The sequence below is a fragment of the Ischnura elegans genome, chromosome 1 (assembly GCF_921293095.1).
Source record: "Ischnura elegans chromosome 1, ioIscEleg1.1, whole genome shotgun sequence".
NCBI lineage: Eukaryota > Metazoa > Arthropoda > Insecta > Odonata > Coenagrionidae > Ischnura > Ischnura elegans.
The window spans coordinates 148,125,861-148,151,357 of NC_060246.1; the positions used below are offsets into that span (position 1 = coordinate 148,125,861).

Here is a 25,497-nt window from a genome sequence, read left to right on the forward strand (position 1 = left end):
CTTTGGAAAAAAAAACAGTTTTAAGTTCTCTAAAGTGTCCTAAAAATCACGCTGGTGACCGAAAACGAGTGTTGAGCGTGGTAGCTGGTGAAACGAACCTTGAATCAAAGAAAGTCCTTTTACGCGAAAATTGTCGTAGTTTAATGAACCCCGTTCCGGGAATTTGCATCACTCTACGTTGATTTTTCTCTGCGGAACGCAGTGAAACAGCTTTTGCTCACATCGGTTATTTTTATTCCTCTCTCTCAATTTTCCTGTGCTCCGCCTCTCCCTCTCTCAGAGCCATCTGTTGTGCTTGGAGGTGCACTTTCATCCCATCGGTGATTGGAAACTGTGGGTCCATGGGATGTGGAGCTGCGACCTCCGACCGCGTGATTAGTCTCCGGCCCCCTAATTGGGCGAAATCTCATGCCTCGCACACGCGGCAAAACCCTTTCAAACAACCCCTCGGCTCTCCGTGCGTCCACCCTCTCGCTCTGTACCCTGGTGATTTCGTTTCAACCTGCCGCCTCGAAAAGTAGATTTCGAACGACTGTCCTCCTTTTTTTTGGGCATTCGGGGAGGGAATCAATGCCGCCACACAACCAATGCGATTCTGATCGAAATAGAGCCATTTAGCTAAGTATTAAATATTAAGCGGATTACGGTTCTTTAAGTACTTTTCAAGGCTGTTATAAATATGTCAAAATTGACACAATTTTGTGACTTTAATTCTCTAGTGAAATTGCAGAGCGATGTTTTGCTGCCCATCTTTCGATAGAAAATTGAAGCCGGGAATATCAATTGGCACTAGTTCACTTGGCAGAAATTTGGAATTGACAGCTTTATACATATTTTTTGGGCTTCATAAGCTGTTTCTTTGAATTTTAAACTTCGTTGTGTCTCTTTATTTCTTTGCTCCTGTCTACCTTAACTTGTCTTTCTTCGTAGGTTTTTGCAGTTTCATTTACTAATTGAGATAGATATTTTCTGGTAATTTTTCGATTTTTTTAATCAACTATTCATCTTCTAATTTTATAAAATCCCTCGAAATTCTCGTGATAACGCCAACGGTTCACGAATGGGAGCTTTCAGTGCTTAAAAAATGAACAAAATATTCAGTATATTCAAGAGAAACATCTACCTGGATAAGTAATTATCCTGTTTTGCGTCAGGGTGTGCTTAGTTTATGGTGTAAGTACTCGAAGGGCAGCGAGAACAGTTCACTCGCCCTAGCACGGTGGTGCCGTGCATGGCAGCCTGTAGCATGCTGGTCGGCCGTAGAGGGAGTGATACAGGGTATGAGGGCCTTGAACAGCGGAAACACCTGCGACCCCTCGGTCCTTTTCACTCCTCCCGACGCTCATTACGACCTCGCGAACTTTTGATCCCGCCTCCCAACACCCCCCGCGTGGTCGATCGCCTCACCCGCACCCAACCCTTCCCAAAAATTCGCTCCAATCCACGATGGCGATGATAATACCACGGTTGCGCGCACCGCAGCTCTTCGCCTCCCACATACGTTCACGCCGGCCGCAGCCTCATCAATGCGAGTCAAAACAGATGTAAATAAGCCCGGGCGTTCCAAGAGATGATGCCGGACAGGTCGGCATTTCGCTGTGGTTTAAAGGGCGCAGCTGATAGCTGCAGGCGTTGTAGGGTGGGCACAGATAGGGTGGAAACTGTGGTGGTGGTCGGTGCGCAAAGCTTCAGGGCTTTTGTCATTCTCGCCAGGATAGTATAGGGATCAAGGGTGCGTACCCTTGGTTGTCAGGAGCGAGCCCTGTGCGAGGCAAGCTTTCCAAGGGGAAACACGACGAGGCTTTTGTTCCCCGCTGCCTCCCCCCTTCCCTCTCCTCCCCATCTTCTCCACCTCCCCCTACCCTCCCCCGCCACCCGTCCGCGTTGCTGATTGGACTCCGATTAGGAACCTCTTGCTGTGGCGTGGTGACGTCGTTGTTGAGTTTCGGAAGCGTTATCGCCTCAGCACCGAAACGGGCCGACGCGGGTGGTGCCATGCCGCTTAATCCGCGTGTGCGCCGGATGCAGTCAATCGTCGCATCGGTCAACTTTATCGCGCTTTGTCCCGCCCCGAGGTTTTTCTTCCATTTCTCTCCCAAAGTGAGTGGGTCTTGCGTTTATTTTTTCCGCGAGCCGGATATTGGTGAGGATAAAGGTGCCGTCTCTCTCTGGCTCTTTTCCGCAGAGTGAGGTATTGGTTGCCCTGTCGTGGGATAATTATCTCTTGTTACCATGGTGTTAGTGCAACAGTGTATTTATGAGGAAAATACCTTTTATAATATTCGATTTGTTAAAACAGGAATTTTTGATTCTCCGTAAATAGTTGCTTTAATCGTTCCATGTCTATACAAGGGAAAACTTGGCAAAGAAGCCATCCGTAATGCGAGCTCAGTTATGCCTGGTCACCTTGATTATGACTGTGTTTCAGTCACTATATTGTTCACCTCGTTATATATGTATATATATAATACATTTTATATATATATAATGTATTATATAAGTTATATTTGCAATCTTAGCTAGTTGATATTTCTTTGTTTGCGTTTCTGAGTCAATGTCTTTTCCGGCAATTTTTTAGATATGATGATACTTTAGGCATCTTATTGTATTCATTTTAAAATATGATTTGCATCTTATATTTTTAGTTCTGTTTATTTTCTTTTCTGCCAGTTTTATTTCAATTGCACTCATTGTCCCGTGCTTCAGGTCTCACGTGAACCCCAGATACTCCATGCATCTCCAAATATTTTCATAATCATTTTCTGTCATAACACGTAAATCGTCCACTCACTCTCAGAATATTGTTCGGTAAATTGAAGTTTAAATAAATTCCTTCCACTAATTTATCCCTCGTCATTCATTTAGTGATGGTCGGGAATGAACAATTGTTCCTAATGCATTCTCGCACACAGGTATTCAGAAGATATCGTCAGTGTTAAAGACAAGTATTGTGACCTGCGACCAAATCCTAGATGAAAGCGCTGACCAGTCGTCATTGTGCGGACAAAATCGTGACAACCCACCGACGCTAAAGCCGCCTCTCTTGCCGTCATGCGATTGCAGAATGTCGGATTACCCATCCATTGTGCCGGCAGTTCATCGCGGCAGTGTCCAAGCTTTGTCCACAATTTTTCCGGGCGAATCCTCGAGAATTTGCCCGGATCGAGGGTATCCGACCCAGCCGGATCCCTTTTGGAGCTCCACTATCCCTGTCGTGTAACTGATGTGCAAAATTATCCTAGGAAAAACACCTCTTTGGAAATTAGTTTTGCTTTCCCCAGCATGATTCATTGTGGAGCGCAGAATTTTACGTCATTACCTTAGGAAATTAAGGCAAATCCACGATGCCATGGTGACGGTATTAATTATCCTCCTTAAATTCACATAATTGTTGGCGAGACTAAACTTATATCCCATATCCGTTTACTGAGATTTAGATAAATAATCATTTACATAAATAATCCCAAATTTTTGGGCTACTTGTTTTGTAGCAGACTGTAGGTCGCATAGTGAGTTGAAAATACTCTCTCTTTTAGGTAAAGTTAGTCTTAATTTTGTTATGTGAAATTTCTGGATTCAGTACTTTATTTTCGTAACAATATTGATTATTAGTGTTACTTTTTTCTGAGATCATTTCCTCTCAGAAACCAGAATTTGAGGCATGAAAAGTTTTCAATAAAACTCAATCAAATTGTACACTTCACTTTGCAATTTGCCAGACTTTAGATCTGATTTAGAAAATTAGTGCTATTTTCAAGTATTTAGGTGGAACTTATAAAATACATAATACCTATGTAGCGGCTCTCTGCCCTGAAGCAAAAATTAGCCCATCCCATTTGTAAATTATGAATCAATTTCTTCTTTCCTATCCCATTAATGTCGTTAATTGAGCCTTGTAAAGATTGTAAATCATTGACATGTCATTTTTGTCTATAAATCTTTCTCCCACTGTCGTAAACTTTTTTTCATTCGACATTATGAAGCGTATTTTCCAAGCCTTCGAATGGTGGAGGTAATGGTTTGTGCGCGCTAAAATTGTTTCGTCCTGATATTTTCGTACATTGTGCTTGTAACAGCAGAAAATTTCATTGAATAATTCCCCCTTTTATCCCATTCTCTCCGTGCACGCACTTTGCTGCTAATTGGGTGTAAAGTCAAACAGTTGTGCAATCTTTCATCTCATAAAGAAATTCTCGTCAGCCTATTCATGCAGCTAAACGGTGTGTAAATGGTCTGTCAAACTGTCCATTTCATGTCTTTACCGTGAAAACTCCCGATGCTGTAATCCCTTTCGCTCATTCCCTCAAATGCATCGCTTCGTGTTTCCGTAAGGACTGAATCTTTGCTTGGAATCCACAATCGAATCCTCATCAGTGTGTAAATCCGCATCCCCCTCTCGTTTACCTTCTCCACAGCCATCGCTCGGGAAGATTAAGCACGGGTAGGATGCAAAACACCTGTGAACTCGAACCGCACCCGGCAAATCCCTTTCCGTTTCCCAAGGGGGAATTATTCCGATTCCGTTCTCGGAAGTGCATCACTGCGAGGTTTCTCAGCGAAAGTGCTTGAATGTTACCAGCCCTGGATATTTTATTCGTTATTCATCGCCCTATATTCATTTTATTTCCATCACTAAGTACCTACCTAGGCATGTACACCTTTTATCTTAAATAGACTTCATCGCGACTTGTGGAAACTTGTGTACTTGATTTTTCTGTAAATTCGAAGTTTGAACTTTGCTCTCGATGTCGTTATCCATCTAGGTATTTATACCTTTTATCGTACACCTTTATTCTTCATCAAGAGTTGTGGAAACCTACCGTAAATTCAAAGGTTGGACTTTACTCTCGATATCATTATCCATCACCGTTTATATAGTAGGTCCGCAAAGTGACATTTTCTACATAATCTATAAGTAATATTATAACCATCGTGAAATTTTTCTCTCGTAAATTTTCTATCTACTGAAAGCATAGCGTTTGAAATACCGCGGTAATATAGAAAAAATACGTGATTTTCACATTCCGTCTCTAGTTTGTGAGTTGCTAAGCCGATGTTCATGTTTTAATGAGCTGATATCTATCATTTTGATAACCTACATTCATTATTTTGGTCTTCTGGTAGATAGCAATGAAAAACCTTCTCTTTTAAATTATTTGATCTTCAGGAATATAATTATATATTAGCTTCTCGATGTAGTTTCATTTTTATTTTTATTTTTCTCTCCAACCAAGTCCTTTGGCTACATTGGTGAACGTGTTAATTGTTTTGTCTCATTTGCGACTGCGTCGAAAGATATTAGCCGTTATTTTTAAAGCGAAAGGAAGCATCAGAAAAATTCATTAAAAAGAACGGACATTGTATGACGGACTCTATGACGACTTGTTATTACTCGCATAAAAAATTACCCGTGGCAACGGCGCTAGGTCACAAAATTTACCATATGCCCGAGAAGTTTCTCCTTTCGTTGCGCTTCATTGCTGCGCTTTTGTTATTAAAACGTCAACCGGTCGGAGCCCGATCTCCATCCGACGCCGCCGCGTCATATGTATCCGGCGGATTCCAGCCGCGCACGTATGTATTTATGTTTATCTATCCATCCATTCCCTCGCTCGGAGGACGAAATTATCACAATAATAACGATAACCGCTGTTTGCGAAACCATTCACGCGGACGTGGCGCCCAAATAATAATGCATAAACCCCGTCGCACGAGAACACATTCAGCGGGCGGAATAGTGCTGTCGTAAATATTTGCTCGGAGAGGATAGAGAGAGAGAGAGAAGGAAAGGTGGAGAATGGGCGCCGAGAGTTTTGTTGGTTATGGTAGTTACGGTGAAGTGGCGATGGGAGAATAAAGAGATGCGGATGGAGAGAGGGAAGAGCGTTATGTATGTTTGGGTGGGGGGAGGTCATTGTCTCGCCGCTCTTCTCCCATTCCCATTTTCATAACGGGGAAGAGTGCGGAGCCCAAACATGAGCGGCGCGAACTGACTCATCGGTTTCAATTTCCTTCTCTCTATCTCTCTTCCCCCTCGCCTTCTCCCTCCCTACAAAAGCCCTTCCGATAACAAACCGATTCAATTATGATTTCATCTCTATCCTGGCGAAGGGAAGGGTATGGTAAGGATTGGTGGAGAGGCGGAAGCTTTGTGATCGGGAACAAGAGGAGGTTTTCGGTGAGATGAACGGTGGAGGAAGTGGCTTTCGTCCCGCGCCACCTTTTCCATCGTCGTCCCCCCCACCCGTAGTGATAAACAAGAGGTGAATGTTTCTTTGGAGAATAAAATGGGCTTCATCTGGCTGTTAGAAATCTTTATTATTTCACTCCATATTTTTCTCTTAAGTTTCCTCTTCACACAGAAATAGCTGGTTGTATGTGGTGCATTGAGACTGTTGATCCTATGGTACGTGAGGGTTTGTGTAAAACTTTGTCTGTGTTTAAATGCAATGGTTTGAGACGTCACTTGATGGAAATCCTTCATGAATATCGGGAAATGATAATACTTTGCTGCTTCCACAATAATTTATTCACTCGCGACCGGTTTTGATCGGCCAGAATATGATAAATTGTATCGAAACCGATCGCGGGTGAATAAATTATTATTTTTACGGCAAATTTTTATTCTTTCTTGATGGTAAAACCTTTTAATGTAGAATGAAAGAGAGGATGAGAGCAATGTTTTAAAAAACTACAACGCAGTACGAAATAGGCTGCCTTCTTTTGACCCCACTAATTGCACCACAATGAATCAAGAACTACTGCTCATGTATGTCTTATAATTTGGCGAATCAGCGGGTGAACGTGTTCTCCAGGGAATAGGCTTAAAATTGCACGCTCATGAGAAGCTTCGTAGTTATAATAACACCTGAATTTCGGTTACCCAACATTATTCTCATCCCGAGTTTGCTACTCTCTTCCCGTATTTCTTTCGAGGCGCAAATAGTGTGTTAATAGAGCCCTTCACTCATTTTGTAATAATCTTCTTTTGCAACTATCACGAATTCCTGGTTGTCTAGTCCTTACTTTCCTAATCAAGTCAACAGATGTTATGAAAACAGAAATTGATACTAATGGAAGTCTGCGTTAATTTTGTTATTGAAAAAGAAGTTATGTTCCTTTTGAAATCATAAGCTAATTTCAGAATGATGGTTTATTTGGCCAAAAAAATTATTTGAAAATTGGAAAAAGGTGAAGTCAAATATCTTTCGTGTTTTATGGTGATTCATCTTTATAGTTTTTAGGAGTAGAATTTCAACCAGTGGAATAAGCCGGTTACGGTTTCTAAATAAGCGAAAATGAGCTAACATAGGTATGACGTTTTGGTATCATTCGTTGACTTTTTATAGTGAATTTGTGGGATAGATGTGCGTTCAAATTTTGGAGAAAATTCGTTAATGGGTGTCGAAAAGTCGAAACTAAACACTTAGAGCTGGGGAGCATTATTTCTCAAGATATACGTCTGCCTAAGTGTTCCCTGGTATGAGTTCCCAGTCTTTTGCGGCGTATTGAAACACAAACTTGGCAGTGTTAACTTGTACCTTTCATAATCTCTAATACACTTTTAATGTATCTCATTCCTGTTCTTGGAAAAATATGGTTGTTGTCGTGTTTCATTTGGCTTTAATAGCGACGGAGTATGTAGAGCTTTGTCACCTTTCACCAAATCTTTCTTGCCCAACTGCCTGAGAATATTCTTATCTCTACATCTTTTTATGTATTTTTTTACATTTTGTAAATTTTTAAGTTTTTCAGGATAATCTTGCAGGTCATGATTTTCGTTTTATTGCAGCGCCTGAAAGTGAATGAGAGTATGAACGTTTTTTTAAGTGAAAACTTCTTTAGCGGCGTTAAGCACTTTTGTGGGATGGGGAAAAAGCATAGAATTCGCGTGAGCGTCACCGACCCGACACCGCGATCGCTACAGCGAGATATACATATGTATAGTGTGTATAGTGTATACAATGGTATAGGTTGCGTCACCGCCATAGAGAAAAGTGTAAAAAATACAGCAAAGACAAAAAAAAAGAATGATGTCGCTGCTATGTCTATTAGTGACTCTTCTGATGCCATGAAAGAAAAAATTGAAGAGGAAAAACAAAGAAAAAGAGAAAAAAGTAAAAGATACAGAGAAAAGAATAAGAATGACGTTGCTTCTAGTAGAACAATGGATCAAAAACAGAAACGAAGAGAATATTATAAGCTGCATAGAGATAAAAAAATATTATCAAATTTAAAAACACAAGATTTTTCTAATCTGAAAAATGAACCACACAACGTTCATACTTCTAAAATTGCAAGTTCTTCTGCTAGTTATGTGCCATATGTACCACCAGTCATTCATAGTTCACAAATTGCAGGTCCGTTTACCAGACATGTGTCATATACCACCAGTCATTCATAGTTCACGAATTCCAGGCCCATCTACCAGAAATGTGCCATATTTAGCACCAGTAATTCATACTTCACAAATTGCTGGCTCGTCTACCAGAGATGAGCCACATATATGTACTGATACAGTACAACAAAGTCATCCTCATTCACAAGTTGTTGATCCACATCTTCATAATACTAATCTTCAATCATACTCTGATCTTCTACAGAATTTCTCTGCTCATAGACAATTTGAAAAAGATTTTGTTGAAAATGAATTTGGTGTTGCTTGCGACATTTGTGATAGATTGTGGTTTAAAAATGGTTTGAAATATTTATCGAATAACGATACTACTACAAATATTGAATTTATAAGAACATTGCTCTCAAACATTGATATACTGCAAATAAAAATATGTTCGACTTGCTTTACATCAATTCAAAAGCAAAATATCCCACCACTATCAGTTTACAATGGATTTAAATATCCTCCACTTCCAGACTGTCCTAAAGAATTTCCTTTGGATTTGGTGTCTGAAAGACTTATATCACCAAGGATTCCCTTTATGCAAATTCGTAGGCTTCGGCATATTCATAGTCAATATGGAATTTATGGGCAGGTAATAAATGTTCCAATAGAAGTAAATACAATGGTGAATCTGTTACCAAGACATGTTGATGATGATCATTATATATAAAAAATAAATGGATAATAATGATTTCAGTTTTCACTTCTGTCGGCCAGTCCCACGACTGCCCCGTTTTTTTCAGGGAGAATATACGATACTTTTCCTACAGATGAGTCGGCTCTTTATTTGAAGTGGGAAATTCGTCTAAGGCTATATCTCTAATCCCTTCGCTACATTTGCATCAAAAGCTTCAATTTTACCTGCAAATCAACCCACATGTCAAACCGAGTAATCGAATTACATTTTGTTAATTTATTCGCGTTTTTGCTAAATGTTTGCGTTCAAACATTTGAGAATTCCTATGCCAACGCCTGTATAGAGTAGTCATAAATACCTAAGTTTTCATTTCTTTAAATTTCTCAAGTATAGGTACTTTTTGTCTCATTAAAACTTAACGCACCTGCAATTTGTCTTGTAAAGTTTTATGTAACAAAGTGAAATTCGGTTCTTGATCCTTCCATGATCATCTGCAATGTATCGATGCATAATTTTCCCTTGAAGCGGCAAAGACAATGACTCCGTCAATGCAAAAAATAATTTTCCTTCGTGGCTTTTTACTCTCCCTTGGTTAAATTGTTTTCCTCATGCATCGTCCTATTCTGACTGGATAAATTAAATTTTTGAAGCTTAGGTCAAGGGTGTCTTGAATGAATTTATCAATTTCTTTCCTCTTTTAAGTATTTAAGTTTGAAAAATATTCTGTTTGTGAAGAAGAAACTAAACAATGGAAATATTTTTATTCCCGTTCTTAGTTAAATTTCCGTCCTCAAAGTTTGTTGGTACCACTCGATTGAGATAATTATGGAATATCTATTAAACAGTCCAATTAATGAATATATTCATGTATTTCTCATTTTCCTTCAAATGAACCTTCTAGGAAAATTGAACTCAAACTAATCCTCCCCTTAGTCCTCCCTCCTTGTCATTATAATGAAGAGGATCAAACAGTCTTGACTAGATAAAAATGATATTGATTAACGCTATATTTATTTCTTCTCCTATGTTCCTTCGAGAAGGAAACCGAACCCAATGAATGAACATTCGGTATTTTCCTAAGCTTTTTTAGACCCGTTCGTGGCCAAATTATTTTCTGCGGCCCCAATCTTTCTCTCGCCACACGATGAAGAAAAGGATTTAGCAACTCCGCTGGGGTGTCGAAAATCGTCGGCAGTAAATGCGGGCGCGAAAGGGAATCGGTAGGGGGCGGGGCAGACGGGGCGATCCTTTGCAGATGCGGGTCGTTGGTGCGAACGATACACTCTGGGTCGGAATGGAAGGGATGAGAAAGCGGGTTGGGTTGGTTACATTTTAAGTTCGGGGATCGTGAGGGTGTGCAGGTGCGTTTGTGCGCAAGGGGTGGTTTTTCAGTGGGTAGTAAATTTCAGGGTGGGTGGACCACTCCGGTCATTAGCACCTTGCGAAATTCTGTTGAAAAATCATTAATCACTTTTTAATAGTTTTTATATGAGGACACGTCACTCTGTTTCTACCGGTCTTATTTTTTCTCTTTTTGCAAGGAATAATAAGGCAAATAAAATGATATTGAAATATTTAGGGCTCATAAAATAGCTCTTATTTAACATTTCCCTTTGTCTTAAATTTTAAATATTTTCACTTTAGAAAATACGTGCATGCAATTTTATGTACTCCAAATTTTATCTGAGAAGTTTTTCTTAAATAAATTTAAAATTTAATTAAAATTAATAAATAAAAAACATAAATTTTAAGGAAGTTAAATAGCCCAAAAAACCGATCGAGTAGGATTGATGTGTGCTTTAAATTAATAATTACCAAGTATGGTTGTTGTAAAAATAAATTAATATTTCATTTATAAGACCAGAAATATTTTTAAAATTTTTACTATCTGGGTCGTTGCTTTTACTGTGGAGGATGAATTTTCTGGGGGATAGGAGAAGGGCTTTGGGCTACTTTTTACGGCCGAGGGGGTTGCTCCTCGTTTTTCGGGTGGGATGGGCTGCTGGTCGGGGTGCGTTTCATTCGGCGCGGCAAAGCCGGTTGCGGTGGGCGAATTTATATACATCCGTCGGATACGGCTAGCGAGGTCTTGGTGCCATGTGGCGGTGTATTAGGATAGGCGGCAGGAGGATGGCCTTGAGGGAGTTGCGGTGGTGCCAGTTTGGGTAAATGGTTCGTTGGGAGATGGGGGACTCAAAGCGATTGGGGGCAAGGTGGTGGGTGCCGGCCACAGTGGTCCGGATGGTGCGACATGGCAGCGTGCTGAAACGAGGCTCGTAGGAAGGCACCTACCCTTGTCGCTCTCTCCGCTGACTGGTCTCGCCAGACATTGCCACGCGCTGTTGTTCGGTGGGCGTCGTTCCCGTGTTCCCCTAACTTGAATGTGTCCGCGAATGCTGACCCGCACCCCGCAAAGGTGACCTCCTAAAATTCTGGCGGTGTTTCTGGGGATAGCCAAAGCGGCAAATGAGGTGTATCGCAAATGCTCTGGGGCCTGGTGTAATAGTTAAAATGATCGATTAACCACGGAATTTAGTAATGACAACCCGTTAACCGCTTAATAATTTTGGAAGATAATCGCCAGTTAGTGAGAAATATATGCAAGGCAGGAAATATTTATGTAGGAAATGTATACATGAACTTCAGTGGATTACCCAGAGAGAGAGAGCCAAGGTGCGCTAATTCTTCACAGTGAAAATAACCTCATGTTGGACTAGTTCTATTATCTTTCATTTTCGCTCTGAATAAAAATTGGGTTCAAATACAATGAATCCCGGTAGCCTCTTTTGTCATCTTCTGTCAACGATGCCGCCCATAATATATCAGTCGAGTACCGTTACTCGTGAGATTATTACCTAGCATATTTTATGGAATCGATGTTAAGTTGCGAAAAAGTTTGATTTTATATTTAATCAAGGTTATTAAGCGTCATATTTTAATGTAGTTCAGGGTAATTTAGTTTGAGTTGCGTTGTCCTAGTATGGAGTAATGGGTGTGTTGTATCAAGGACTGAAGTATAAATCGGTACAAGTGGGAATATTCCTAGGACGTAGGAAATTCGGAAATAAACTCTGGTTTCACATCGGCATATATATAGGAAATTCTTTACTGAAAGCCGTGGTATTCAATTCAATTGTTGGAGAAACAAGACTTGGGGACCGAGGGCCCTCGTTATCGGACTCGCCTCGATAAATCGCTACCCTCGCAAAATTAAAAATTAGGGAAATAAATTAGGCTTTCGGTTGATTTCTTTTTATTTTCGTTTTTACACTGCGACGATGTGTCGTACGACCTCCTATGCACTTAATGATGGATGAATGTTTTTCCTCTATAAAATTAGCTCTTTTTTACCCTTCAGTTTTATGTGATTTATAAGCGTCCCATCGGTTTTCGAGCGTGAGCGTGTCGTGAAGCGTTGGCGTAAGAAGTGGGCGAATTTGCAATGGCTGATAAATCGAGTCACGCCGTGGACCTTCCATCAGGAGTGCGTCTCCCGCCGTCGTCGCGCGGCCAGCAATCTCTGTCACGTCCGAAGTGCCGGTGTTCCGAGTTCACGTGCTTGATCGATGACAGGCGGGCGAATTCGCGCGTCGCGGTGGGTGGATTTTAAGCCTTCCTTTGATATCTGTGTGCACGCCTTCCTTGAGCCCTTATGAATGGTAGATTTCTCCTCTAGAGTCGTTTCCCATTAGCACCGGCGTGATAGATGAAAACGATAATTTAAATTGTAAAAAAATTAACATTCTCATAACATATTTTACGACCATCTTCGAATTCCGCTAGACCATAACCAGCGTGAAATCAGAGCTCAAAATATTGTTTAGTTTTTTTTTCAGTTAGAGGTAAAAAAAAAATGAAATTTTAATTCAGAATGCTTGTAGTTATCGAGAAAATATTGATTTTTCTCAATAGTAGTTTGTTTTCGTCCGTCCTATCATTGTTGATTTTATGGTTTAAATTCAGATTCAATTAGCTGTTTAAGAAGTGTGGGTTTTAGTATCATGCTTGTTTTTCATGGTTTTAATCTTTTTTTTATAATGTTATCGGAAGTTTCAACTCCAGATAGTGGTTACTTTAAAGTTATTTGACTATTCGTCGTACAATACTTGGTTGTAATCATATATTTTTACTAATAAGTCAAAATTCGTTTTTTTTCCTTTTTATTTGACATAGTTAGTAACTCGAGAAAAATTCTTTTATATCATACCCCATAAAAGCGCCAATTCTTACTGAAAGTATAGTTTCTTCCCCTTAAAGAGAAAGGGGTACAAAGTCAAATATTAAAGTAGACCTCTGCACACATAAAATCTGAGGGTCAGAAGAGGCCTATTCCTAGGGGTTAAACAGAAAATCAAAATTAGTCTTTGAAAATTTTTCTGGGATCCGATGATTCCTGGACGAGTCATATGCCTCGCAAATTGCCGTATCCCTCAGTCTCCAGGCCAAGGAGTTGCCGAATTTCAATTTACCCCCGTACTTGATTCCTGTCGGGTGGATTAAACGCAACTTTTTGCAATTCGCCAGTTAGAAACGAGAGCGCGGCGAGCGTTTAATGCGGTGGGGGGGGGAGGGCGCGTGCTTTTTGTTTTTCTCCCCTCAGTTTACTGAGTGTAAAGTTGTTACGATGGAGTTTCCATGCGGTGGATAAACATTTTGCCCGCCGAGGAGAGATTAAAGCGAGGAATACACTTGGCTCTCCCGCCATCATTCTCCCTTTGAGCTCGCCGGAGGGGGCGTGGGAAAGTAATGGGGTAGGGATGAGTTGACTCCACTTTTTTGCGATACCGATTCTTACAAATCGATTCCTGATTCTCGATGCCATCCGTTTATATTCCCAAAAAGAAACTGGATGCGGTAGTAATCCATTAGCATACTTATATAATTTTAATTCAATTTACGGCTGGAGTAGAAAAACCAAACCAATAATCTCTCAAAAATACATTTTTTTAACTTGTAACAAATATATCATCTGCATATTTAGTTCAATGAAATATTACAAAATTATCTATACAAATTTATTGTGGTAATTAAAATTCATGAAAATGAAATTAAAGTTTAATTCGTCAATGAGAAATTACAGCACTGCAGTACATTATTTCATTTATTAATTAGAGAGACGAATAATTTCCAATGGTAATAAAATAATTAATTGGTAAAAATCATCAGGAAAACGAAAATGACCATACGAATTGGCCACATCTGATATCTATGTACCACAATTCCGGTGGACAGATGGCTAATGTTACCAAGTCCTCCGGATTTTGAATTTTTATGATTTTTTATTACATTAGGAGGCCTTCTAGCAGGAGACTTAGTTACTGGTTCACCATAAACTGGTTGTTATGCGTTTTTCTTGATTGAAGCTTTCATGCTTCTTGGTTGTTATACGTATAATATTCATCCGATGGAATTGGCGTAGCCTAATGCGATTGATTCTCGATATAGATTCTATATATATATCTATTACTATGCCTGAGAATCGAAGCTATTGAGAATTCACTCATCCGCAGAGTGAAGATAACAAGCGAGGAAGGTGGAAGAGGCACGGTTTACAGTTCTAGGGATTCTTGCAAGGGAGGAGCAGCTCCTCTCCTCCGCTACTTAGCGTGCAACCAAACGCAAGCTTCCCCGAACCACCAGCCCCTTTCGCGCTGGGAATTATTTTTCCCCCATCCCGTCCTCGTCCTATCTCTGTCGCCTCTGAAAGCATTTGACGCAGAGGAAATTTCGGATGGAGATAAGAGCCGTGGGTGTGGGCCCTAGTTTTTTCCATTAATGGGATGAGTGAGGAGAAAGCCTCGTCTTCTTCCTGTTTGTGTTCCGTCGAAGGCTTTAAGTCTGCGTGCGTATGTAGGTGTGTGTGTTTACGTTGTTGTCTGGGCCCTTGATAGCGCGCCCTGGAGAGGCGCAGATGATGATGCAAGGTGCGGGGAAGCCAGAAGGGTGTGGGTGGTCTTGTGTATGTAGCGTTTAAGTCGGAGGGGTGTTTTAGGGGAGGTTTTTCGTGGTTTTCCTGAAGTAGGCGGGGTTAGGATTCGTCAGAACTGGAGGAAGGTGCGGGCGTGGAATATTGGTGTGGAGAGGAGAACGTAATTGTGAAGGGGAGGTATTTTTCGCCGTGGGGTGGTCGGAAAGATTTCATCCCCTTCCTCCGCGGTCTCCAGTGTTTTACCCCACGTCTCCGCAAACCCTCTTCCCCGTCCCCATTCCAATATCTCCATCCCTTACTCTTCTCCCGCCTTTCCATTCCGTAGTTTCGCGCCGACAAAGTGGTGTTTCACGTCCGCCCGCCGCGACGGCCGAGATTAGCCGCAAATTGGTCGCCTTTTGCCTCACTCCTCTTCCCGGAAGTGCGCTCGGGGCAGTAACTGTGGCGAACGCTGTGTGATATTTTTCCCTTATTTAGCGCTGAGTAAAATTTGTCGCGTCGTGTTTCCCAGGTGGTCACCGTCTCTCGGTGTTGCTGAAAAAATCCCTTGTATTTCCTCGCTAAGATAGTGCTTTCGTGGGCTAAAGGAATTACTGTTTACTGGGAAAATTTGTTGGTGCGCGCCAAAAATATGCCCAATATTTATATTTCTTGAAATATCAACTCTTAAATACTTGCAGCTGAATTCTGGTAGCTCCTGCTAAGCCGAATTTTTTATCACTGGAATTTAAAAAAATGCGTGTTCTCTGTAGAAATTTACATGAGTTGCTTTGAATAACCCTGTGTTTGTACCGATACTGGAACTGATGTCATCTACGGGAGTCATACGTCGGTGAACGCTTGCTCTGATACGTTACGTTTGATTTTCCCTGAAATTCAGTTTCTCCAGTTTTATGAATAGCAATGCCCATTAATACAGTGCAACTAACCAGTACCTCCTCATACCTCACTTCCCATTTCTATCCTCACTTCCCAAACACATTTATGTTCAAGGGTGAGCACAGGCATAGTTCAATTCTCTCGTATATTCCTTACATTCCTGCCGCATCATGTTTGGTGCATGAGTCAGAGAAAGAGATGGGTAGCATTATAAAAATGAGTGAGGGTTATTTTTCCTTGTAGTATTTCTTTGCTTTGCAATTTACATATATCCATTTAGTCTATTTCCCATCCATTTATCTTCTTAACGGTTACAGATTGCTGGTCCGTACATTGTCGTTAATTGCATATCCGAAGGGCGCTTCGTCGTTATCTGGTGATTTACCAAAGATGTCAGTCTATTGTGAGACCATATATGTTTTTCATCAAACAACACTCGATGTCACGTATGTTAATTTTTCTCGCCCGGTTTGTGTCAGAACTTACGTGAATATAGACAAAATTAGCATTTCAGAAAAATTTGATGGATATAACCTCAGCTTCGGGAACACGTTACGCAAGTTTGCGTACGTGTAACTTCACTGAATTGGCAAAACGCCCTCTTTGTTTGTACCAACAAGGGCTGTTGCTCGTTTTCTCTGTTCGATCTATAAAGTCGGTGATCGCATGATCACAGTCAGAGGGAAATTACATGGAGTACGCAAAGGGGGGGGGGGGTTTGAGAGGGGTGCGGACCAACGACCGGAGAGAACGAATGGCTTTATTGGGGTCGAATCAAGAGAACTGAAAAAAAAAATCCCCCGTCGTCGTGAAAAAACTTCGCCGCGCCACATCAGCATCGACATGAAGGAAGGTAAGTTTGTTGACGCATGCATTTAAATGGTGCGATAACGAGGACAGGCAATTAGAAAATGCTAATGCGGAACGCTCCTGTCCGCCGCGGAAAGCCGCCCGTCCCCCTCCCCCAGGAATGAAGTGCAGAGATTTAAAGCGGTCGAAATCCCTTATGAAGATAAACACTTAAAAATCGGGAGGAGGAAGAAAAAAAGAGGGTGGAGGTGGCCGTATTTCGGAGGAAAAATGCTCAGCCTCAGAGTAGGACTTTGATGGCGCACTCCAAGGAGAGACATAGCCTAAGAGCTTGTTGACTCGGGAACCGGCGTCCTGCGATAGGCTTTGGGCTCGTTGAGTGCACGAATATTGCTGTAAACCGCGTTCCAGAGTGTTGGGAGTCCCGGGTTTTTCCGTGGTGTTGTCACGTTTTCTGAATCCTTTCCTCTCTCATATTTTCCCCTACTCTTTCTCCGACTGTATAAACCGGCCGCCTACCAAGTCTTAGGTAAGCGCACGTAGCCGTGACATTTGACCATTGGATTTGCTTTTTGGACTTACTGTTATGAAAAAATCCCCGTAATTAAGATTAAGTAAATAAAATTCTCTTCTGGCAATTTTCTTACGTTGAGCTTTGAAATAAATGTAATACTATAATAAAATAAATTGAAAAAAATTAAAAATAAAATTTCATTATTCTCTGTCTTCGATGCAAATATATAAGATGATGACGTGCCACGTCGAAACCTTGGTTGTTCAGTATTAAATTTACGTGGAATATGTTAAGTCGATTTCATGAAGTCGCGCCCGAGACAACGAATTATATAAATGTAATATTCATTAGTGGACGTTATACAGTTAATGTTGTAGTTTCTCTTCTCTCTCCTGTTTTTGCTTCTAATTCTGTTTTAAAATTTTAATTGCTTTATTAACTTTAAACTTATTATTAAACATTTTTCTTATCGGGAATGTGTGTATTGTTTATGGGTACCTAAGGGAATCATTCATCAGCTTTCCTTCTTCAGTAAGTCATAATAAAAATTGGACTTTATATAATTTTTATTAATTGTACTTCCTTAACCAGCCAAAATTGTTGAAGTCATTCTTCTATTTTTTCTGTTTAACCTTGTATTCAAAATCTTGTATTTAGCTTTTCCTTTTTCAATTACAATACTCCTGCAGTGGCGTTGTCAGTCAATTACCCACATTTTTAGAATCTAACCAGCCAAATGAACGTGTTTACCTTTCATATATGAGCTCTGAATAGTCCTTATAAACAGCGTCATTTGACGCGAATCAAATTTTCCATTTTTTACGTGCTTTTATGGAGAATAATATGCGGGTCTTATCAGAATAAAACGCTTATTGTTGATATTTGAAACCAAACTTGTATGTACCTTGTTTCTATTTCGATTAAAAACTGAACTTTTTAATGGAAAAAAGTTATGCAGCTCAATGAACTGTCGCTTGTTTTTTTTTAATCCTTAAGAGTTGTAGAAATCCGTTCTCCCTGTAGAAATGAAATAATTCATACTTTTTTTGGCTTGGCCCCCTTGAAAAAATAGAAGAATAACTTCTACGCTTACTGCCTCAAGTCTGGATTTTCCATTCCGATTCGCCGAAGTGGCGTCGCGATGCCTCTTCTCTCCCCCGCCGACGCCGTGTGCTTACTCGATGGGCTTCCATCTCCGCTAAAACCATTCTCGAAAGCATTTTCCGCGGATTCGGATCCATTAATCATCGGTTGGCTTCCCACGAATCGTCATCTGTCACTCCAAAGATTCCTCCACCCAACCATTCCTCCCTGAAACGAGCACGAGAGTGAAGAGTCCCTCGAAAGTAACGTTCGAATCCCGCGAACAACAGGCCGCGTTGAATTCTGCTTTTAAGGGATACTTGTGAGTGATGGCGAGAATGAAAGTGTGGGATAAAGGTTTCATATTGTATTGCCGTGTGTATCGGAAACCGATGCGTTGGCATGGGCGTGGGTCTGTTCACATGAATATTTTAAGCTCGCAATGATTCCCCCTCATCATTGAAACCTAAAAGCTTAATCCAACTCCTTTTCCACGACCTTCGATTGCTAAATCCTGTTCAGTTTTAAAGTAGGTCACAGTCCAGTATCCCTGACTTATTTTCGATACATCGATTTATTTTGTCGTGTATGAAAATATATTATTTTCAGTAAAAGTAAATCTTAGTTATCTACAAAAGCCTTGTTTGCCCTTGCAAATTAATTTAAGTATTTATGTTGATAATATGGAAACAATCGATGCATTTAATAATCTATGTATTTTCGTAAATATTAGCGTATTCTTGTAAATATGTACATATTCTATTAACATTTTTAAGTTACCGCCTATTTTTTTAACTTCCTTTGAATTTTTGATTGCGGGTCGGCCTTTTTCGATGCATGAAATAAAAAAATATTTCATTTCCATGAAAGAGTATTAGCTGAGTGATTTTTATTTAAGAACACGGTAATAGAAGAGGTAGTCAAAGGAGGCAATAATAGTTGAGCGTTGAGCTCATTGCTACTATAATGAGCTCAACGCTCAACTATTATCAATCGATTTTCATTCTCTAATATCCCATATCGATCGATATAGACTTCTAGATATCATTTAGCGATCGATGTAGACCTCCTATTGTCCCGTAGACTCGCGAAGGGTTGGAAGATGCGTGTGTTTATGTGGATTTTCACGCGACGTAAGTGGGTGGGTATGGCTACGGATGGAGGAGACGAGGCTCAAACAAGAGAGGGAGGGAGGGAGAGATGGCTGCTGTGGGAAACGCAAGCATCCCTGTTTGTAGAAAGGGTTTGTCGACGCCACTTAACGACTGGGAGGAGGTGGGTGGTGTAACGGCTCGGCGTGGCAGGAGTAGGTGGGCGAGGGGTGGCGTCTGTGGCTTTGGAACGCGGAGCATCAAGCGCGTAATGCATTGCAGTGGTTCGGGGCGCGAAGGGGTTGAGGGTGGGGAGGAGGGGAGAGTTTGGTCGAGGAACGAATGAGGGGCGGCTGCCGCGGTCGGGACACCCACTCTGCCCCTCACCTCTTTCCGCCTCAAATCCATACTTTCAACTCCTCCGCTTCCCTAATCGCACTTATTCTCTCGTCATGCGTAGGATTGTTATTACTTAAGTATTCTTCTGATTAAGGTAGGTTTTCATGGAGTACGTAAGAACAGTTCTGGCAGCTTCCCCTTCCTCCATATACTTCCCTCTTCAGTACACAATTCAGGCCACCTCCCTTTCATTCTACCTAAAATTCCTATTCTTCTCCTTCCTCTCCGCCATTTACCCAACACCGTCTACCCTCTAATACTGTTTTCAATGAGTAGGATTACGGATTTTTTTTTATTAAAGGCCGAAATTATTCGTCAAAACTGTAGTTAACTGTTTCGTTTTGTCGATAATATTTTTGGGCTGTTAAAGTTTAATTTTTAATATTTTTATTTTTTTCTTTAACTAATTGATTTTATTGACTGGATTTCATTGATCAACTGAAATGGCTCTCATTCGATAATTTTTTGTGGGCATCGACTTGGCCTATTAGAGCACGTAGCTCCCAAAAAGACAAACGGTTTAGAACTCAATGGGCTGGCCTTTCTAAAAATATTTTTATCAGTAACTTGAGGCGCAGAAGTTTCTATTTTTTAACTGTAAATGTTATCCGTTACCTCTTGAGGAAAGTGACGTTAAAGTTAATCTGGTTAGCAAGGAATGGCGGATGGAAAAGTCTGCATGAGATAAAATCTGCTTCATTTTGTGACTCGGATAATGGAAGGCGTGAAATCATCAACTACACCAACGACTTCTGTTTTCGCCCCCCGCCTTCTCTCAATAGCTGAATCCCTGAAAATACCCCTATCAGTCACCTTCCATCAACTAATAGACTTCTGGAAACAATAATGGCAATGTGTCTATTTCTGTGACTCCTAATGGTCATTCTTTACCTTTATGTATGAACACTACGTTCTCCAGGCTGTATCCATCATTAATTATGTGACATGCAGGCGATGAAAGGCGGCTCGTTTGCTTTTTGCTAAATCTTGTTTTATTTGTGATAATGATGTATCCATTACGAAGATTTTTTATATATTCATTGCGTTTTAGATGCGTTTTTTATTCTAATTATTCATGCAATTATGTGAATAAGGACAGCTTGTGGACTTGGGGAAAAAAGGTTATTATTTTAATTCGGTGCCTAGGTATGTTTTTACGGTGATGATGCATCAACGAAGAGATAAGTCGAGTTGTTTTTTTTTATTCTTTCTCTACATTTTCGGTTGCCATTAATGAATTTTTCCTGGGTGAATTGCTGAGGTTTCTCACTCCAATTTAAATTTGAGAAAATAAATAAATGACGGGGATTAAAATATGGGAGTACCCACCCATTTATTTGGCGAGGAAAAAAGCAATCCTTTCCATTGTTGCAATACCGTCCCGAGCTTCCTCTGTTGAAAATTAATTCATTAGCTACTTGAATTTTGTGTTGGCTTTTAGTGAGGTATTTCAATGTGATTTAAAATCCATCCCCTCATTAAAAAAAGCTTATCGCTTTATATCAATATTGAGAAAAATACGTCGCACCAGCGTTCATGGCATTGAAAATATGAATGTTCAAATTCCGACCAATGTGCATCATTACTTATCCAGAATCTCTCGATAAGCCCGCAATATTTATTTCGGGAAGTTATTCATCAATATGCATATTTCTGCCATCAAAGCATTTTTAATGAACCATCGATGAAAATAATGAAAATTTGATGATATTTGCTTCAAAGCTATCTTATCTTTCAATTGCAGTGCATAGTAAACTGTGGTTCTTGTTTTACGTATTTTTTTCAATATTTTGGTTAATTTAACTCAACTGTTAATTTTCATATTTTTTTCGGTGATGAAGCGGTATTTTTTTACTATTTACTTCTACTTTTGGGGCATGTTGACTGTTGAGTCGTTATTTTTCACGAAATGTTTACTTGTCATTATTTTTTAATCCACGTATTACTAATGACTTACTTTTCCCTATGAACCATTTTTACCTGAGCTTTTCAGCAATTATAATGCAAAAACGTCAATTAATCTGTTTTTGTGATAAAAATTGAGTATTTATTTAGAAGTAAGCAGCTTTTAATTTCCGAACTTCTCATTGCAAAATCGATGACAACTCAAATTATAAATTAAATTGAAGAAAAGGGCTTATTTTTGTTCGTATTAAATGTCGACATCATTATTTATTTCAGTGGTAGAGCTGTGATATTATTGTATTAATTCCATATGTTTTCCTTTATTATCAGATCGTTTAGTCAGATTTTTAATAAATATCTTGCTCGTAAGTTCTCTTAAACTCCTCCGCTTTTTGGCGAAAGAAAATAACTATTAACTAAGGCAAATTATTATGATGTAGAATCATATAACAACCCTCATTTTGAGGGTTGGAAGATCATCTCAAAATTCTTAATGCACCTTAAAAATGTGGTCTGTGAATTATATTTGGTAGTACTTTTGCGATACACTTCTTCCACCCCAGGAATGGCTGGCTAGGTAATACTGCATCTTATTTGATTAGGCACAGAATCGTGGTTGTTTTTCGTCAGTCTCCATCTTTTGGAGGAAGCATCGTGTGTGACGTGTATCACGCTTGCCTTCCGTTCTCATGCCCACCTCCGTCTTTCTCTTTGTAATACCCTCTCGAGATATTACTCTTCATATCCGCCACTCCTTCGTTCCTTCTTGCCCGAATCCAGCGAGTTCGTCTACGCTTTTAAGTGGTTGCATTCCTCCTCCCACCGATCCCGATTTTCCACCCCGTCCGCCTTCGTTCCACTCCCTCGTTCCTTCCGCCCTCCCAATTGCGAGATTCGCCCCCAAAACGCTTAACGCCCTTCCCCAGGACTCGCCCTCGATTTCCCACGTGGCAAATTTTAGACAGTGGTTCTTGGCCGCGATAAAACGAGAGGAGTGGGGCAGGCAACAAAAGTTATTCGCCCCCGCTGTTTCCTCCCGCCTTCCTCGTGTTTATTCCCTCTCGTACATGCGCGTCGCGTGCTACGGGGAATTACTTTCTCCCTTTTTGGGCGTGGCGGATAGGCTGCGAGGAGGGTCGTCATCTTGCGTTCGATTATTCTTCTCCCACTGTCTTTGCTTTGTGAAACCCCTTTCTCCTATGAAGGTCTCAGGTTGTCTTTTGTAGGTTGGGATATTTTTGGTGGGAGATTCTTAATCTTACTACAATTTATTTCTATGTTAGTTCTTCGCTCTCTGGATACTTAACCCTTTCACTGCTGTGGACGTACCTAGTACGTCCGCACGGCAGACTGCGGTGGACGTACTTTTTCTTCCTCCCTGCCATGCGGTCAGCACTTTCGCCGAAGCACTTCGAAGGGTCGCTAATCCGCGACCCTATCCTCGACCAGCTCACCCACGCAGGACCGTCTCCTCGACCCTATGAGCAGGCAGCCTACCTCCCGAAAAGTGACCGCTCTGACTGCAATTTGAAAATCAATCACTCAATACGATCATCAAAAACTTATTGTTTTCATCGCACTCCTGCCAATCATGCAATCAAGTACGTCTTTGAACCGTGTTTCTGCGATGAAAAATAACGGTTTTGTTAACTTTGCTAAAATGGCCATTTTTCCGGTTGTCCGCAGCCACGTTTCTAGAAAAGTTAACAAAATCGTTATTTTCCATCGTAGAAACACGGTTAAAAGACATGCTTGATTGCTTGATTGGCAGGATTGCGATGAAAACAATGCTGGTAGGGTCGAGGAGATGGTCCTGCGTGGGTGAGCTCGTCAAGGATAGGGCCGCGGATTAGCGACCCTTCGGAGGATGTACCACACCCATCCTGGAAGTACCTGCTCCATGGGCCCAGGAAACGCAATTTAACATTTTCGCCGCATGTGAGGAGTAGGTTTTCGGGGATTGAACAGCAGCGAAAGGGAAAAAATCGATTTATAATATTTCGCTTCTACTGGCATCATCCTGCAAGGTAGGCAACGTTTAATCGTTAATTCATTTTGTGTTGCCTATGGTGTAGGATGCTCTTCCCTATCACTTGACTACATATTTTTATGTGAGCGGGTTCGATGACGTTTGTTGGATACTTTACGATATTAGATGCGATAATTACGATTTATAAAATATTGCTAGAGTTAATGGTACGAGAAAAAGGTGACGATTTTTAAATGGTGGTCAGAAGTTTCAACTTAAGGGATAATTAACACCTATGGTTACAACGTATGATGAAAAGTGGCACAGCAGTGAAGAAGCGATGAAAAAAAGTTACTTCAAAGAAGGTATTTAGTCACATGAAAGACTTAATGGGGGAATCCTTGACTCTGAGTTTAAGGAAAAGACTCGAGAATTATATTTGCTATATGACGTCGTTTTAATGTGTGGAAATGATGGTGTGAGCTATGTTGGCTGAGAAGAAGTATTTATTAGATGGGATGAAAAGAAGGCAAAGGTTTTGGCAATTAGTATCAGTGATGCGCGTTAGAGATTATCATCGTAAATGAACGTGAAAGTTAATTTCCGTGATGCCAAGTGTAATGGAATTTATTTATTTCCAACTTCCCCGTAAACAGCAATTTAAGGCCTTTACAACGGAGGATAAACAATACACAACACAAACATCCGTGCCCTGAATAGGGACCACCTACCCAGGTGGGATTCGAACCCACGACCTACGGTTTGGCAGGCGAGGACATTACCCCACCGCCACCGAGGCCGGCAAATCTTTATGAGAAGATCTTTTCCGAATAGAATAATCTCATTGAGTAAAATTTCACATTTCGTGGTAAAGGTAGATTGGGGACATGGACAATTTATCAATCTACATTTTTTATGTATATAATAGCCAATTTCTCTTACGAACTCTACTCACTTCACTCATTTAAGCTCCCAAGCTTGGAGTTCTTACTCACCTTACTATCCTCTGAAATGAATGATGAGTCAGCACTTAATGTTTATTTACCAAATTGACTTCATAATGTATCCTTCAACTTCAATTTCAACCGCCAACTCTTCTTAAGCCACTGTTAATGATGGATCGCCTTATTAGATAAAAATAATTGTGTAGTAGACTTAATAAATGAATTAATTATTCCTGAAAACTGTATTTATAAATCCGAGTAAATTTGATGCTATTTTTTCTCATATAGCCCATTTCACTAGCCCAAGTTCGATGTACAGGGGCTAGTGAAATTTAGAATTTAAAGGTCAATCCCCTTCTACAAAGCCGTCTAAAACAGGTGAATTTTTTACTAATTGCTCCCATTACAATTTCTCAGGGCATCAGACAGTGTATATTAGCCCAAAAAAAATCCACGAGAAAAGTAACATTTTCAAGTAATTCACGTCCCGTAGTTGGAGAATTATCGGACGGTTGAGCTAAAACTTTCTTCATTTCCTCCCCCCAAAAGGAGGACTTTATAATTGCGCCAAGATACCCCTTCTCCGCCTAAGTTGGTGGACTCAGTGGATATTTTTCATGACATCCCTCCCGTAATGAGCAGAAGAGTGAGATTTTCAGAGAATAAACGTACCTATTTCTTTTATCTTTTCCTGCCCCCTTTGAAACTTCTTGTTATGGTTTCTTTTTCTCGAGTCCCTTTAATATTTTTCCGGTGATTCTCTCCCCAGACTCCGCGCCCATCCAAGTTTCCCTCATATCCGAGACCGTAATTTGTGCCGGACTTGCCCTGTCCGCTCTTCTTTTGTATTCATTCGTTCCTTATTTTTCGCTCTGCTCATTCATTTGCCTCCGGGCTCTGCTGAGACTGCAGGATCCACGCAGGCCCCGCTTAAGC

At 40.6% G+C, this 25,497-nt stretch overlaps 1 protein-coding gene across 1 annotated transcript in view; it reads left to right on the forward strand.

Annotated features, from left to right (window-relative positions):
• Window positions 1–25,497, forward strand: part of LOC124171935 (protein timeless homolog) — a 577,733-nt gene that overhangs the window by 535,941 nt on the left and 16,295 nt on the right. The window lies entirely within an intron of this gene.